Source organism: Nycticebus coucang, chromosome 12 (assembly GCF_027406575.1).
Source record: "Nycticebus coucang isolate mNycCou1 chromosome 12, mNycCou1.pri, whole genome shotgun sequence".
Classification (NCBI taxonomy): domain Eukaryota; kingdom Metazoa; phylum Chordata; class Mammalia; order Primates; family Lorisidae; genus Nycticebus; species Nycticebus coucang.
The window spans coordinates 65,263,904-65,282,274 of NC_069791.1; the positions used below are offsets into that span (position 1 = coordinate 65,263,904).

An 18,371-nucleotide genomic window follows, 5' to 3' on the forward strand; every position below is an offset into this window, starting at 1 on the left:
ACAAAAAAAAAAAAAAAAAAAATCTAGGGGAAAATAAAAAGAAAAGAAAAACAGTTAGATAGTCCTTGAACCTTATAACATCTTAAGATAGAGTTTACAATATTGGAAATCACATTTCAGATTTCAAAACTCAAAATACAATACTGTAGTTGCTCTTAAGTGTCAAAATAAAAGGTATTTTGTAGAGGAATGGATACTTATTGTCTTTTCCTGTGACATAGTGGCACTTTTAATCAAGATAAGCTCTGTTGCTTCCCTGGAAGTCTATATAGCTGAAGTGAGATATAGAGGTTGAGCTGTATTCACCAAATTTTAGCATTTTAATATAATTCTCTCAGGCTTTATCAATTGTCCCCAAGATAATTTTTTAAATGAATTATATTTTATTCTTTTCTTAAAGCAAAGACTTTTTTGGTAAGGTAAATGACTTCTTTCCCTTTGCCCCCTCCTGTTTGTGTTATACATACATTTTAATTCTTAGATTCAGAGATAAAGCATTTATGGTTGAAAAGTCACACTTAACAGACCAAGCTTCAGAATTAGAAGATTCCAATTCTGGCCATGAAAAGACCCTACTCAATCAGGATAAATGTCTGACTAATCAGAATGGCTTCCTGATCATCAAAAAGAGCCATCGGCCCTGCTCCACTCAGACCTGTCGCAGCTAAGCATTGGCCTGTCTTGTGTATTTCAGGGCACAGGGAAGGCAGCCCCTCTGAGTCTTATTTTCCTCCACTCATGGGGTTGATGATCTCCATCCTGCAGATATTGTGAGGATTAACCAAGGTACATTGGTTAATCCAATGTACATGGATTAACCAAGGTACTCTGGTTTTTGCACATAGTAGGACCTCAGCAGAAAGTAGCTGCTATTATGATGTTACATGTTACATATCAAAGAGAGAAAGGGCATGCTCCTTGTCTGACTCATAGTTCAGTATGCCTACCCTTGAGTCACATCTTTTGAGGAGTTATTTGATTGGAGATATGAACTATATCTAATGGAGATGTTTATTTATATTCCTGATAAAAATCTTTAGATTATTTCCCCGCTTTTAATTTTGGTTATAAAAGCATAGGAAAAAAGAATACAGAAAAGGTATGAAAAAGAAATATAAAATCATCTGTGATTCTATCACACAGAGTTAACCACTGTTATCTTTGGAAGTATATCGTTGTAAACATTTTTCTGTAAAAATAAATATGTACAAGAATAGGTATTACACTAAAGGCAATGAGTTAGAACTTTCTTGTCCCAGGACTCCATCACAGCCATGTTTCCATGACGGTAAATAACTCCATCACAGAATGCCAATATGTGGACTTTCTAAATGTATTTAATCAATGAAATTTACATTACTTCTAGCAAACTATAATGAATTGCATTATCCTTATATCTTTAGTTATTTTCCTAGAATACATTCTTAGAAGTGAATTTGGGCTTGGTACCGTAGCACAGTGGTTACATCACCAGCCACATACACTAAAGTTGGTGGGTTTGAACCTGGCCTGGGCCTGCTAAACAACAATGACAACAACAAAAAATAGCTGGGCATTGTGGCCAGTGTCTGTAGTCCCAGCTACCTGGGAGGCTGAGGCAAGAGAATTATTTAAGCCCAACAGCTTGAGGTTGCTGTGAACTGTGACGCCATGTACTCTACTGAGGGTGACATAATAAGACTGTGTCTCAAAAAAAAAAAAAAAAAGTGAATTTGCTAGAACAGAGAAACACATTTTAAATAATGAGACATATTACCAAATTCATTTGGGAAAGACTGTTCTAAGTTATATATACTCCTATTAAAGCATGTATAATATCCCTGTCTCCACGTTTAGGAGCTTGTGAATAAAATATGTCTGTATCCTTTAATAAAGGAGAGCATTTTCTCCCTCAAAATCAAATAATGTCTTTTAAACTTTTCTTCATATTAAAGTTAAAAAGTTCAGTTACTTAGAAAATAAAGGCTTTTATTTTAACTACAAACTAAGTCCTTTTCCTATGACAGCTCTTTAAATTGTATTTATTAGAACCATAGTGAAATCTTAAAGGTTATTTTGTCTAATCCTCTCTCTTTTTAAGTGAGCAAAGTGAGGTCTTCAGTAGGAGGGTTTGAGAGAGGAGACTCCTAAGTTCTTGTTTGTTGCTTTCCTCTTTCCTACTTTCTTTATATTGAAATTGTCACCTTTTTTATTCCTAAAGGAAATATTGTTATTTTTCTCCCAACACCATTGCTGGCTTGTGACATTTAAAGTTTTTTGATTGGAAGTACCACATGCATACAGAAAAGTATAAAAATCTTAGCTGAATGAATTATCACAAAGTAAATGCCTGTGTAATCACCACTCAGGTCAAGATCAAAAAAATGTAATTAGCATTTTCTAATATAGATGATCACAATGAAAACTGTAAAACTGTCCTGACAATCACTTGGACTACAACTTTTATATCAGACAGTCAGGAATTTCTCTCAGAGAATGTGCCCAGTTTTCTCACCACTTGTACAATTATTCTTCTCTAGAGGCAATTTTTATAATATTCTATATGCAGTAACTTCATAGTTTTAAGAATATCAAAAATCTTTTAATATTACTACTTGACAGTGAAGCCAAACCAAGAAGTTGTAAGGACAAAGCATGGTGGCTTGCAGAGATGAGTGATTGAGAGAATATTTCTGTGACCTAACTCCAAATCTTTGACATAAGTCAAAACCAGTAGTGTGATTCAAGTCATTATTTGGTACTAATCATGCAGTTATTGGGTAAAGCTGGAGGTAAAATAACAAATTTGACCCTGGGAAGCTTGCAGGGCATTAGAAGCACCTGCACAGAGTGTGTGGCATAATAACTGGGCAGCCAAGTGTTCTCTGCACAAATACTGCAATCCCTGGGCCTCAGCCTCTAGCTCATGACTTCAAAACTCATCGAAGACAGAGGCCACAGCACCCTGACTCCTGGACATCTTGCCTTTTCCAGGGGCCAGGCTATGTGTCAGAATCTTGACAGCAGAGATCCTGCTTCTGCATGGGCTCAGGCAGCCAGTGTTACTCCCACCCCTGTGCTCAGTTCACTTAGCCACTCACTGCATATCCAGGATGGACACGCAATTTAATCTTGTTGTTCAGTCAATAGCTTTTGCATTATCTTTCTTTTTGTGGTTAATGTACCATTTTCCTTCCCTTTTCTTTCCCTACACAAACACTGCAATGCCTGAAGTGCTTCCCCTGCTTGTAGAGAAGTTATAGCCTGGGCTGTAGCAGAACCGTGCTCTGATTAAAGTGATTAAAACTATATACAGCATGCATAATTAACCTTTGCGCGGCTGTCACAGACAACTGATGCATGGAGCTGATACCGTATCTGTCTGTGGCAGCCGGCGTATGCTACATGACCATTTTTTTTCCTGCAGAATTTTAATCACTTGAGATAAAGAGCCAGGAGAGAGAGATCAAGGCTGTATTAATCCTCTCAATGGCTTTATAATTTCCCTTCTATTCTGCTGCTGGTAATCAAGAAAAATAATGCTGCCTTAATCCTGGATGCCAAGGTCAATCATCTCTGTGCCCTTTTGATAGTAGGGATGTCATTATGAAAGGATTTTTAATGAACATAATGGTTTCAGTATTCCTCAGGGAGAGGGATATGTCCATGACTTCAGGATGGTCAAGCAACCCTCAATTTCTGACAGAAATTATTTTGAAACATTCTAATAGTTCTATTAGAAATAAATACCTGACAGATGATTGAGGTTGCAGACCAGCTACACGTAGCAATTGGTGATTATAAAATTTAGGAGTGAGCCGCAGCAGCTGGTCAGCAGGTGAGAAGGTCCCAACCCCCTGATTAGTAGCTGGGCACCACCGCTAAAGGCCTCCGCAGCCTCTGCAAACTCCCACACCTCTCTAGAGGGCTGCCAAGATAAAGTACAACTGCAGCGATACACAGATGTGTGGTGACATTTTTAAAAAAGGCCCTAAGTTGTTTGTTTGTTCGTTTGTTTTTTAAAGAACATGCAGACAGGTGAAATACAAAAATCCTTTCAGCTCATGAGCTCCTGAACTAAATCCCAGGTGGCTGCTTTCTGCTCCTTCAACATACTTCCTCTTACTTGGTTTTCCCCAACACATCTCTAGGTTGAGGTGAAGGTAGCTGACGTAGCTTTCACAGAAAGATGCAGAACTGTGGGCTGAGAGCGAGCTGCCAGCTTTGATGCGTCACCAGGTGCAGTGGTGCTGGCCATGGTTGTGAACTGCAGTCAGACTGTGGAAGGCAGGGCTTGTTAGGAAATCTCTCAGCAGTATGGGTTACTTGTCCTGGTAAAGAAATGGCTGAGGGATGCCTTGACTTCACACTCCCAACACACAGGTTACTAGAATTACAGGAAAGAAATGAATTGGGTAACTAGCTGGCTAGTTGTCCTTGAGAGCAAAAGAAGGGGAGACCCTCATCTCTGGTAGATTCAATGAAAACACAAACATTCTACAGTTATGGCTCACACCAGAATGATTAATGTAAGTGGCTCTTTTTTTGTAAGTCTCTAAAAATGCATTAGATTTACTTTCTCTCCCGTGGTCCATGTACAGCTTCCTTTCATGTTAAAGGGGTAAGACACGGGTGTGGAGCTCTGCTTCTGAGAGGCTCCTGAATGACTAGGTGGAGTGGCCATGGAAGACCACCTGAGATGCCCTTGCACTCCTGAGCTACTGCAGGCAGATGACTTCGGGTGGTTAGAGGGAGAGTCAAGGCCTTGTGAACCAAGAGATCCTTATGCAATAGACCCTCTTTCTTCTGTCCTTTCTAACCTGACCCCAAACACTGGTTCTTTTTGTCTAGAATTTGTGCTTGGATTCAGTAAATGCCTCCGTTTGAATTTTACTCATTTAGAATTTATGATTATGTGACCTGGCTTGGGCTGAAATTTACTCTTGTACCGTCTATGAGAAAAGTGTCAGTGGAGCAATGAAGAATGTAAATAGCTTTGTAGGGGCATGTTTTGCCTCCTTACGTGAGCAAAATGTTTTTAAGGACTTCTATACCACTGATGTCGCTATTTACAAATGAACTCTTTTTCTTTATTAAAGTAGACTTGGCAGGGCCTCTCCCTGAAACCACTTTGTTAGCAATTCAATTGAGCAGTTAAAATGAATGAAACTGAATTTAAAATAATTCTACAATTTAGACCCTCTGCTTCCTCTGAATTACTGTACTGCATTGATGCAGGAAACAATTTAGTCATGCATACCTATGAGACTGTCCTGGCTTTTTTCCCTTTGAAATGTAATTTCAGTAATGGAGCGTTTGCTCTATTTCCATAGATCAGTAGAAGTGTTGGCTGGAAGGACTTCATGGATGTGATTGTCATTAGAAACTGGAACATAGAAGGTGCCACACTGAGTTACTGGTCCTATTTCTGGAGGCCAGAGGATTTTCTACTGGATGCCACAGTGCCCAGAGGTTCTGGGAAGGTACCTAAAGGTCTTCCAACGGTAAAGCCAAGATGCCCTGAGTGAACACTGTGCAAGGTCCCCTCACACACACACTTAAACTTGCTACTTTGGGGTTCCTCCTAAAACTTGGGAGAAAAGTTTGAAAAATCTTAAGAATTTATATATAGCCTTTTGCTCTGTCTCACTGGAATCATCTATCTATCTATCTAGAAAGATGGGGTCTCACTATATTGCCTGGGCTGGACTCAAACTCCTGACCTCAAGTGATCCTCCTATCTCAGCCTCCCAAAGTGCTTGTGCCTGGCCTTAATGGAATTTATAAAGATAGTTCATCCTTTGATAAGATACTTAAGGGAGGAATGTGTTCGAAAGATTAAATTCTTTTGGCAGTCATTAATCCAAATGTGGGGTGGTGGGGTATATGTGTACACATGTACAGGTGCGTGTGTGTGTGAAGCTCTTTTTGAGTCTGTCTCATTGCCAAAATGAGGTCCAGAAATTCACCCCCAAAGGTAACTAGGAAACTAGGGCACATGGGGTCAAGGAAAGATTTTGAAGCTTAAATAGTAGTAGACCCCAGATTACAAAGGCCCTCAATCTCTGTTCTAAGAAAGTTAAACTGTACCAGGAAGATAGAAACAGAAACCCAGAGTTAAACTCCAGACCTTGATCCCATTTTACAACTAATTAGTCATCACTCTGCCTTCACAGTGGGCCTCAAATCTAGTCTTTCTTCTCCATCCCTGTTGCTCTAGTTCCAGTCGCCATCATTTTAACCTAAAGTATTTCATGTCTTAATTGCCCTGTTTCCAGACTTTCCCTTCACTCAAACCTCCACATGGCCTCAAGAATCTTATATTTAAGACATAGATATGATGAAGTCACTACTCTTATAAGTAATCTTCCGTTGCTCCCCACTGCCAGAAGATGAAAGTGCCAGGTTCAAACCTCTTATCAAGATATTCATAGTTTCACACAGTCTTGTTCTACATGGGTTTTTTTACTTACAGCTTTTTAATGGCGGTGCATTATTTCATGTTCTAAAGCTTTAGGCTCATTGAATGCCTAGTGCCTTTCAATTCTTAGTGCCCAGCACAGAAAAGGTGTTCTGTATGTTTCAACTTAATCCATTGCACATTTTACTTTGTTGTTGTTGAGGCTATTGTTTACTGAGCATGACCCTGTGCCAGGCACTTTACACTTGCCTTTTTCTAACTCCTCATAACAACCTCAATTGACACAGTTAACTTCATGCTCGCTTCGGCAGCACGTATACTAAAATTGGAATGATACGGAAGATTTAGTATGGCCCTGGTGCAAGGATGACACACAAATTCATGAAGCATGCTTTACTTTTAAGTGAAAAAAACAAAGAGCAGTTAACTTCATTTTTTAGATGAGGAAACTTAGTCTCAGAGAGATTAAATGCCTGACCTAACTTTATTATTATTTAACATCCTTTCCACTAACAATTTTTGAATACCTGTTGTGTCAGGCATGTTCTAGGTGCTGAAGGGAAGGCCTCCACTCAGGAAGTGCACAGGCTGGTGGGGGAGACAGGCCCTTCTGGCCCCAGAAACCACATGGGGACATTCCCCACTTCACGTGAGGCAAGTATGGTTGGTGCTTCATACACAGAATGTGCCCAGCGTGTGGCACCTTCAAACTTATGAAGAAACAGGTGACTTCCCAAGGAGTTCTCACAGATGAGGTGGTGGGGCCACTTCTTTCCTGAGTAATGGGCCTGAACCTTGAGGCTTAGCGCCTGCCCCGTCCTGACACCCTGGCATTCATGAAAAGAGATTGGTTGGTGATATTCCTTAAACTCCTGTTATGTTCCACTTCCTCTACCAGTTTCTCCTGGAGCCTGTTGGGGGAGCTCAGGTGTACCTGAGCCTGAGGCTGCTCCAGCAGGGTTGGAGAGCACAACACACACAGTGGCCTTCTGTACTAGGTTGTGACCATCTACAAGGACTGGTTTTGAGGAAGATCTGTGAATAAACTGGCAATTTCTTGGGGCTGGCTGCTTTGTGGCCAACGTATGTAAACTATTTACGCATATGAAGAACATGTAAACTCTGTTGCATGTAGGGATGGAATTTTTTGAGTACAGTAACTCAGGAGCTGACTGCTTGGGTCCCGTGATCAGAACTGGCCTGTGACACACATTCCTCATGTTTTGTAGAAAATGCAATACAGGCCTCTCTGATGATTATCCTCTTTGTGTTATGTGTTGTACATGATGATTACCATGCTTCTGGTGTGTGTGTGTGTGACTTGCTAACTACCCTCAGGAATGTTCTATTCAGCCTACCCAGTCTAGCACCTCAGGCCCTGGGCCCTTGGCTGTGGTGCTAACCCTACCTCTTGCCCTCTCGATGGTGCTGGTGGCACTTTTGAGTGCCTCTGTTGTCTCTCCTAAGAGCTACCTGTTATTATATTTTTCAACAAATAGGATAGCTGTTGCTTAACTATTTGGTTTAACTCTAGCCCATTTTATTTACCCATTACTCCACAATGCCAGCCTGCATTAGTCATACAATTTTATTGAAGCCTTTCCTGTCTCTTGTTTTCTCCCAAAGTTCATAATAAATAGCAAAAGTAATAACAAATGCAAACATCTATGAAGTACTTTCTGGAGATAGGGCACAGAAGTATGGATTTTGCTGTTGTTCTGTTCTGAATTCTCCCATTTACCCCCAAGCTGAGTTCTGAGATTGAACTGTCCCAGAGGCATCCTGTCAGACAAGGATTTCAGTGATCCTAGGACAAGAGTGACATGTGACACCAAGAAGGGAAAGCAGACAATCAGTGGTTATCAGATATGGTAGTACTGAGGAAAACCATAGCTTGATCCCTCTCAGGAACTAGTTACCTCACCTCAGGGATGAAGGGAGAGAGCTGGGGTGTTATGCATTAACTCCCAGCATTTATTTTGATGGCTTCACATAGGGGATGCTAATTCTCCAAAACATCTGGCCAGTGTGGATGAAGGCAGAGCAGGCTCCAACCACCAGAGAAAGCTATTAGCAGAGAGGTACAGATGCTGGCCATAGGAAGTTGGCCAACATGCACTGTGCTGGTAAGGCCAGAGAGGATACCGGCATCAACAGCATCTGCTACATTAGGCAATCATAGCATTTTTATTTTACAGATAATGAAATTGAGCCTTAGAAGGCTAAGTAACTTGCTTCAGTTTACACTCATAAGTCATTTGTGTTTTTCCTCTCTGTGAAAATTTCCTGACATCACAAATATTTAACTTGCAGTGCAGTCCACCAGTTGCTTAATGAGTTTGGCATCTGCCTATATCTGGGTTGGTGTCTTTTCCACCTGATCCCCTCAAAAGTTGGTTCTTGAAGTGCCAGGCCTACCATGTCCAAAAGTATGTTTCAGTTTACTCTGAAGAGAAACTAGTGAGGCTAGGTAAATATTTTTGCTAGAATGATATATTTTTAATTCAAATTTTAAGTAATTGATAGGCTAGGTTATGTGCTATTCTAAACAGCTCCATTTAACACAATATGAGTTTATTTTGCACTTACACAGAGTCCACTGTAGGTGGTGATTTAGGGATCTAGGCTGATTTGATCTTTTGGCTTCCCTGCCTCAAGCTCATTGGTATCTACAGCAAGTCAAGAATGACCAGAGATTCCTGCTTTTCACAAATTCACTCCAGAAATCATAATGCCCTTCCTATTTCTATTTCATTGACTGAAACATGGCCCCAACTAATTATAAAAACACTAAGAAATACAGTCTTCCCTGTACCTAGAAAGGGCAGAGGGAACCACTGGGTACCCGTGAACACCAAAAGTATCTTCCCCAATAGAGAAGTAATAATAATTGAGCAATCAATGATCAAGGCCTGCCTAGGGCATTTCCTGGGGATTTCTGAAAGGCTGGAAGAATTTTGCCTTGGGCTGTAAATGTCAGTTACTCATTAATTCCCAAGAAATGCCCACAGCCAAGGTTTCTATTGCTAATAAAATACATTTGTTTGGTTATTTAACAAAACCAAAAAGCATGTTGTAATTTTCCCCTGGACCTGATGATTCTTTAAGCAGATGAGCACTCTCCATTTTATAATCATATTAGCTATAACATCTTTTTCTTTTATATCCCTCTAAGTTATGGTTGAAAATAAGTCTTATTGACATAGAATAAATATCATCATGGGGGAGTAGTCCACAGTTGTTCTCACAGCTGTTCTGAAACCTAAATAACTAAAAATGCATTTTAATGTTTATTTTAATAATTCTTTTCCCCCTAGCAACTGATGTAAGATTTGCTGATCTGGGATCCTGCAAATTTTCATTTACATTTAGTGTATTATATTTCTTTTTTCTGTCTGATCATTTTAGAGAAAAAGTGACAATTACAGAGTTCTTGCCGCCTTAACATTGAAAGATGCTTTCCAAATGGCGCATATTTCTTTTAAATGTATTTCAGCCAAAAGGAGACTGAAAGAAGCAGGAAAGCCTTGGATCTGACTCACTTGAAGGAATGGCTGAAGTCCCACTCCCTTCTTCCCTCAGTGAATAATAGATGGCATGCCTTCTGTGTGACTTGCACAGATTCGGGTGATGTAGGAGGAGAGTGTGCCCTCACTGTTCTTCCTACATGGTCCTCACTCTGCTATATGTTGTGAAAACTGTGGAAATAGTTCATCACTTACGTGATTCTGTTTTCATAACATTTCTCATTCCCACAATCTGGTCTCTAGCATCTGGGGTGGAATTGGAAACAGCATTTACTGAGAGCAGAACAGGACATGAACCATACCTGCCTCTGGAGGGATAGTGCTATTATTTGCCCTGAAGTATAGAGTGGATTTATAAAGGCTTTTTTAGGACCCAACGAATAAATGTATTCAATAAATCAATGGTGATTCATTAATAGACTGCTACTGTATTCATTGTTCACAGAATGTAATTCCTTGATAATGGCATTTTGTACAGTATATCATCACAAAACAATAGCAATATCACCACAATAGAAATGACTTTGATAAATTATACAAGAATAGGATCTTAGGATTTTAGTACAGATCTAATTTGGTGTTATAGGATTTGTGGAGAAGATTTCATTTTACATTGTACAGAGGTACAAAAAAATCCTGGGAGAAAGAATACACATATAGTGAGAAGCTGGTGCATACAATGAGTTATTAGCGCAGAATTGGAGAGGTTTTCACATCTTTTGACTAATTCTCTTCTTATTCTATGTGATATACTATGTTCACTTTAATTTTTTATTTTACTAGAAATCTATCTATGAATACTTCTGAAAATTTCAAGAATTTTAAAAGGGAACTATGAAATTTTAATTTTTAAAAAATAGATATCTAGAAATAGTATAATTTTGTTGCTATTCTTTTTAAATGAGATGTATTGATATTACTTGATAATATTTCAAGGATCCTGACATCACAGTACATGGCCTTTGTTACCCTCTGGGAACTTGAAGTTCAGAAAACCCACTAGCAGCGCTTAGCTCTCTCATGTCTTGTAAGAATTGAGATGGACAGTATTATCTAATCAGTGCCTCCAAGATCAAATTGCATAAGGTCTTTGAAAATATTACAGTATTGACTTTAAGCTAATTCGTGATACTTCTTTATACTCAGATGAGTGCCTGTGTCCTAAGGCACTTACTGGTGAAGCTGGCAGTGAAGCCTTAAAGGAAGGTTATTCTCCCCATCCTGGACCTGGCTTCCAAGAGTCAGGTGTGGTGTTGGGCTCTCCCAGGACACTAAATGTAGTACCAATGGCAGAAAGACCACAGAGGCATTGAGTTCTTTTGTGGTAGCTGTGGCTGTGTTAGAAGCTACCCAGGGTGGTGAGTCCTACAGCAGAATCCTTCTAGCAAATGAGTGTGGTTGTGTCTGTTGCCCTGTGGGTCTGTCTTCCAGAGCTGGCCAGCCACTCTCTTATCAGTATTGTGAACTCTTGAGATCTTTCCAGGGGACTCCCCAACTCTCCTCCCCTCTTTTGCATAAGTTAGCCTTAGTTGGTTTCTGTCATTTACAACAAAGGACCTATGACTGATTCAGTATTCAGTATTGGTTTGACAATTCTTAAATGCTCAGAACAAGACAACGTGACTTTCAGTCATAGCCCAGCTCAGAGTCCTATACACTGTTCAGCTGAGCAGAGACTAGAACTCTGTCCTTCTAATTCCAAATCTAGTGTCCTTGTCACTTGTGGAAGGTATATTTAGGAGAAGAATTATTTTGTAGACTGCACTATGAGGTGGCCACTGGCCATATGTAGTTATGAAGCACTTAACCTATGGCTGGCTCATCCAAGTTGGCGTGTTGTAAGTGTGAAAACACAGTAGATTTTGGAGACTTAATGCCAACAAAAATGTGGAGTAGCTCATGTTTATGTTTTTATGATCATATGTTGAAATTTTAGATATGTCGAGTGAGGTAAAATTTATTATTAAACTAGTTTTTACCTTTTTCTTTGTGCTTTTTTTCAATATGGCTATCAGAAAAGTTAAAGTTCCATATGTAACTTGTGCTCTCCACTGGCCAAAGCTGCTATGTACAATTCTGAGAGAGAGCACTAGAGTCTGTGGGTAGCACCAGGCTATGGGTGTCACATTGAATATTGTAATCATCAGGTTTTGCTGTGGTAAAAAATGTGCTACAAATTTGAAGAGCTTACAGTAATTATCACTTATTTTCCACTGAGGGTCTGCCAGTCAGCTGTGACTCTGCTGGGCTTGGTCAGGCTAGGCTAATTACAACCAAGTTATATTTCTCACATTTTGGGACCCAGGCTCCCATAGAGCAGCCACTATCTGGAGCATGTTCTTCCAGCACCAGAGGGTGAGCAGAAACACAGTGGAGAAAGTAAGATAGGATAAACTCAATAAAATTCCCTTCTGTAAAGAGGATGAGGAGAAGGTCCACAACAGTCCATGCCAGTCCTAATATCCTGCTGGGTAGATATTGTTAGGACCCTTGTGCTGGAATAAGGGGATATTGATTTGGCCTCTGTGGTGCTCCCAGGGAGGACTCCCCAGTCTGTTGTCTGCATAGCTCTGGATCTGCCCTCTTAAAGCTGCACTATCTGTTATCCTCCTTGGCTACTTCTGAGAAAGACTCTAGAACAGCGGTTCTCAACCTGTGGGTTGTGACCCATAGGAACTGTATTAAAGGGCCACAGCGTTAGGAAGGTTGAGAACCACTGCTCTAGAAGGTAGAGCCTATTTTCTGCCCATAGAAAAGATCAATGCCAAGGACCATATTAGCTTTCAGATAGCCATAGTCTATTTTAATCCAGCTTAAAGTGTGGTTAGTAATTCATCCTTTTTGAAGCTGTTGTGTTTGTTTTTAATCTATTTGATTTCAGTCAGCTCCATGGGCATGCAGCTCTCCCACAATTATCTTCAGTGCAGGCACTTCCCTCCCTAAAGTCAATAATAAGGTACACTGAGTTCCCAAGAGATCCAATTCTGGTTCTCGTTTCCCAGGCCATTTTGTGCAACTAAGAGATTTCATTGGGGGCCATGCTAATACAACTGGAGATTTCAACAAAAGGGCTAATAATTGTATCTTTGATTTGGTCTCTGCTAGGAGACTATGTCTTAGTGACCAACCTTAATTTGATAAAAAATAGTTTCATTTTTAAATTCTTAAAGTCCTGGAACTTTCTTTTATGTTTCCTTTCAATCATGTTTGCAGAACAGTGAATAGATTTTTGAGAGGATAGCAAGGTGCAATTCTTTCCAGTAGCCCTTTATCAAAAGTATCCAATAAAAACCAATTCACAGCAGCAACATTCTATTTTTAAAACAAGTTTGGTAGGTACATTTTCTACCTTCTTAGTTATCACAGGTAACTTTTTTCTTGCCAAATGTTTCAGCACTGTGTATCTTGGGTTGCTATTTGTCCAACTTCCTATAAGAGTTTTCCAGTTTCTCATCACTTAACCTAAAACCAATGACCAATATTTCAGGCTTTTTTAATGGCATCCTCTACTTCTGCATACCAGTTGTATGTAGAGTCTGTAAAGAAAGCTCTTGCTGTACTTACTTTCAACTTCAAAATCTCCATAGCTTCCAACAACAAACACTTATTTTTCACTTAAGAATCCTGTGCGTCAGCTGCAGCCCTGCTGAGCTTGGCTGTGCTCTCTGGGTCTCCTCATGCCAAGACTGAAGCTGAATGAGCAGCTGCCATCTGGGCTGTTCTCATCTTGAGGTGGAGGGCAGGTGCACCAGAGAGTAAGTGGAAATCCACACTATCCCATAAAGCCTCTGCTGGTGAAAGACTTGGGGCAGGACCCCCCACTCTGCCCGGAGCTCTGACGACCCCAATCAACCGCAAGAGATGGCGCTTGATGCAAAACGCAGGAGGATTTTTATTCCTGCATGCCGGGGCTTGACCCACAACTCTTTTAGAAGCCGAGGAGTCAAGCCCTGCACAGCAGTTTTTACAAGCTTATAAAGGCAAAAACTACAAAGTAGGCGGGAATAGCAGACATAGCAGGGGCTCTAACCATAAAGTGGGGGGGGGGGAGTAGACATAGCAGGGGCTCTCCAGATAAGAAGAACTCTGGTTCATTATTCAACTGTCTTAAGACAAGACTAACAGTCAAATATTTGCTTAATAGTAAACATTTGCTGCAGCTCCTGGGGCTATCTCCTGGAACAGTTACAAAAGGTCACATTCCTATGGTAGGGAGTGAGAGGTGGTCACATTCCTATGGTAGGGAGTGAGAGGTGGTCACATTCTCATGGTAATATTTTCTTTCATTACCCCATTTGTTTTTTGGGAAGTTCTAATCATGGAACTTCTGGCTGTATGTATTCATTCTCATGGCTATCGTCCCGGTGGAGAGACTGGTTATGCTGTCTGAGCATTAACACTTGTACAGCACTCACTCTATCCCGGACGAAGGTGACTATACGGTTGAGAAGGTAGGGCCCAAAGGTAAGAATTAGAAACAGTATAATAAGAGGGCCTATTAAACTGGAAATGAGAGTGGTGAACCAAGGTGATCGGCTGTACCAACTTTCAAACCATCCTTGATGGGCCTCCCGATCTCGTTGTCTTTTTTCTAGTCTCTCCCTGAGTTTAGACATGGAGTCTTTTATCATACCAGAGTGATCTACATAGAAACAGCATTCTTCTCTTAGTGCAGCGCATAACCCTCCATCTTCTAGGAACAGGAGATTGAGTCCCCGTCTATTCTGCAATACTACTTCAGATAAGGATGTTAATGACTCTTCTAATTTTGTGATTGATTGTTCTATGGCTTTTAGGTCCTCATCTACAGCTGCTCTCAGTTCTTCAAGATACTGTGGGGTCTGGACAAGCGCAGCCGTTCCTGTTCCTACTCCGGCCGCCACCCCTATACCCATCAGGACAGCTAGAGTAATAGAGACTGGTTCCCTCTTCTGTCTACGGGGTCTGAGATCGAATTCTGCCTCGAAGGAACTCGCCTCGTGATAGATAACTCTAGGTATTAATTGTACGAGGATACAGTAGTCTGCAGTGGAGTTAAACACTGATGAGGAAATGCACAGGGTTAGCCCGGTGCTGCAAGCCCACCATCCTCCTTTAGGGGGCACTAGATAATAATTGGTAGTGGTTGATGGGCTTTTAATGGTCTGATTACACAGATGCTGGCGATTTTTGGGGATCGTGCCTAGGCAAATGCCTCGCCCAGAGACTGCTGTAAGGGTGATCTTGGATCCCCAGTCACAGGAATTATGGGAGGTGGTATTTTGGAAGATACCTGAGAAGGCGATCCCTTCATAATAGGGCGGGCCTGAGCCAGCAAGATTCGGTAAGATTAGGGTTGGAAGTATTGAGGACATTGAAAGCCCCCTGTATTAAGTTAAGAAGTCTCTGCCCGGTGCTTGGAGTCTCCGGGGATGTTACCTGGGGAGACAGTTTTGCAGGCGATGGGGCTGTGCTGGCCTCAGTAAATTGGGTGCTCCCCGGAGTCTGCGGCATACGGGGGGAAATAGGCAGCCTGGCTGGCGGCTGCTGTCCTGAGAGTACGATGTTGGGTCCTATCTGGACAGCGACGGGGGTCTCTATTTTTAATTTGATGAAGAAGGTAAATCCTTTATCCCACCCTGACATATAGAAACGGAATCCCCATGTTCTTCCTTTTATCCAATCTCGGGCTTGTTTCCCCCTCTCCGTGAAGGAAATATTTAGGGGGTTTGACCCTGCTCCGGTACTGCTCCTCTTTACAGTTATTAAGTCCCAAGAGGAGAAGGGGTGCCAGAAGGCCTGCCCAGTCATCTCACATCCCCATTGTTTATAATAGAAATTTTCTACCCCCCCCCCACATCTGTTGGCTTGGCTTCTCGTTCTCCCGTCCCGGGGACAGATACAGAACTCCGTTTGTCGCATCCGGCGCTGGGCGGGCAAGTTGCCACAGCCAGGGGCATCTGCAACGTACTGGCCTTGGGATGTGGAGCCTTGGGTAAGTGAGCACTTTGTTAAATGGTGATCAAGGCTCGATGGAACCTCTTTAAAGGTCTCATTGGAGATATCCCAATTATCTAGCCCTGCTATTAAGGCGCAAATATCTGGGGTGAGGGACGGCCACCAGGTCCAAGGAGGGTCTTCTTTTGTAGTACTCCATACTACATCACCAGTCTGAGAGAGAACCTGCCAGGTTAACCTCTGGGGGGCATGGGGGTTGGGACCGGAGCTACTTATCACCAGGAGTTGTATCAGCAGGAGCAGGGCTACTGCGGCGAATGCGGAGCTTGAGGGGGTTGTCCGTCTTTTCCACTTTCCACCCGGAGTCTGGCGGCGGTGCTGGTTTGACATGAGACGCGTGGATCCAGGCTGCGATGCCATCAACTTTTATTGCCGTCGGGGTTGTGAGCAGCACTAGGTATGGTCCTTTCCACCGTGGTTCAAGGTTGGCTGTCCGGTGGCGCCGGATGTACACCGAATCTCCAACCTGGAACTGGTGAGGTATTTGCAGATCCCCGGGCTTGTAGGCCTCTATCAGCCGGCTCCACACCTCCTTTTGCACAGTTTCAAGGACTTTTAATCTGGTGTATAGAGATTGAGAGGAGTAAGATTCTGGGGAAGGGAGGTGCTGCATGGCAACGAGCGGGGGGTGAGCTCCATATAGGATTTCAAAGGGGGTCAGCTTGAGAGTGCTAGGGGTGTTGCGCACATGGAACAGGGCAAAGGGAAGGAGGACTGTCCAGTCAGTAATGCCAGTCTCTAAGGATAATTTAGTCATGGCCTCTTTTAGGGTTCTATTCATCCTCTCTACCTGCCCTGAGCTTTGGGGCCGATAGCACAATGTAATTTCCACTCAAGCCCCAGGATTTTGGCTAAACCTTGATTAACCTGGAGAACAAAAGCGGGACCGTTGTCGGATCCGATTACCTTGGGTAGCCCAAATCTTGGAAAAATTTCTTCTAATATTATTTTGGCTACAACTTGAGCAGTCTCCCTTTTTGTAGGAAAAGCCTCGACCCATCCTGAGAAAGTATCTATGAACACCAGCAAGTACTTGTATCCGTATTTGGCTGGCTTAATCTCTGTAAAATCTGTTTCCCAGTAGCTTCCAGGACGATCTCCTCGGAGTCGTTTCCCCTGAGGTAATGTGCTAGGCTGGGTGTTTACTAATTGGCAAGGTCTGCACTCTTTTGCAGCTGCGTCAACGAGTTTACTTAATTCCATAATATAGTATGGGGAGGACTGAACAATAGTTCTTAGATGCTTGGGGCCCAAATGAGTTAATTTATGAAGTTGTCTGAGAAAGGTGATCGCCTGCTCCTCAGGGAGGATGATTTTTCTTTCCGGAGTTTCTCGGATCCCCTCTGGGGATTCTAAGTGGAGGCCTAATCTGTTCAATCTCTCGAGATCCCACTCCGAATATTTAAAGTGTTTGACAAGGGGGGGTGCTATTTCTTTAAGGCTAGGCCTTAAAGTGTTTTCATATAGCAGCAGGATGTTGAGCCTTTGAGCTGCTAGCTTAGCTTCTCGGTGGGCTCTTTGGTTTCCCTCGGCAACTCTGGACCCCCCTTTCTGATGCCCAGGGCAGTGGATAATGGCCACTTTCTTAGGGAGGTGAACAGCCTCCAGTAGACTTAGGATTTCTTCCTTGTGTTTAATTTCTTTTCCTGCTGAAGTCAGCAGTCCTCGCTGCCTGTAAATGGCCCCATGAACATGGGCTGTAGCAAAAGCATACCTGCTATCGGTGTATATGTTAACTTTTTTCCCTTCTGCCAAACGTAAGGCCTGGGTCAAGGCGACCAGCTCGGCCTTCTGGGCCGACGTCCCTTCAGGCAGACTACTTGCCCAGATGGTCTGCTTATCGTCCACTACCACCGCCCCGGCCACCCTTTTACCTTCTATTATGGAGCTGCTCCCATCAGTGAACCAGGTCAGCTGGGCATCCGGCAGGGGCTGATCACAGAGGTCCTTCCGAGTTCCAGTTTCCTCAGCCAGTACTTCTTGGCATGTGTGTAATACATCTTTCTGGACAGAGGTATCAGGTAATAGGGTAGCTGGGTTGAGGATGACAGGCGGGCCAAACTGGACTCTGTCTCCGTTTAATAGGAGACTCTGGTAATGTGTCATGCGGGCATTAGACAGCCACCGGTCAGGGGGCTGTCTGATGATGCTTTCTAAAGCATGGGGGCAATGACTGTCAACTTCTGCCCCATAGTCAATTTGTCTGCATCTTTTACCAGTACCGCTACTGCCGCCACAGACCTCAGACAGGCTGGCCAACCACCAGCGACGGGGTCCAATTTCTTGGAGAGGTATGCTACCGGTCTTTTCCATGGCCCTAAAGGCTGCGTCAGCACCCCTCGGACCACTCCTCTCTTCTCATCTACGTATAGGACAAAGGGCTTTGTTACATCTGGTAGAGCCAGGGCCGGGGCTGATAATAATGCCTTTTTAATGTTGTCAAAGGC

General features: G+C 42.4%; 1 protein-coding gene and 1 non-coding gene across 2 annotated transcripts in view; both read left to right on the top strand.

Annotated features, from left to right (window-relative positions):
• The window catches only part of SDK1 (sidekick cell adhesion molecule 1), a 1,108,031-nt gene that overhangs the window by 723,535 nt on the left and 366,125 nt on the right, over positions 1 to 18,371 (top strand). The gene's annotated exons all lie outside the window — the stretch shown is intronic.
• On the top strand, positions 6,696 to 6,801 carry LOC128562928 (U6 spliceosomal RNA). Its single transcript, XR_008373623.1, has one exon. It is a non-coding gene; the product is annotated as a U6 spliceosomal RNA (small nuclear RNA).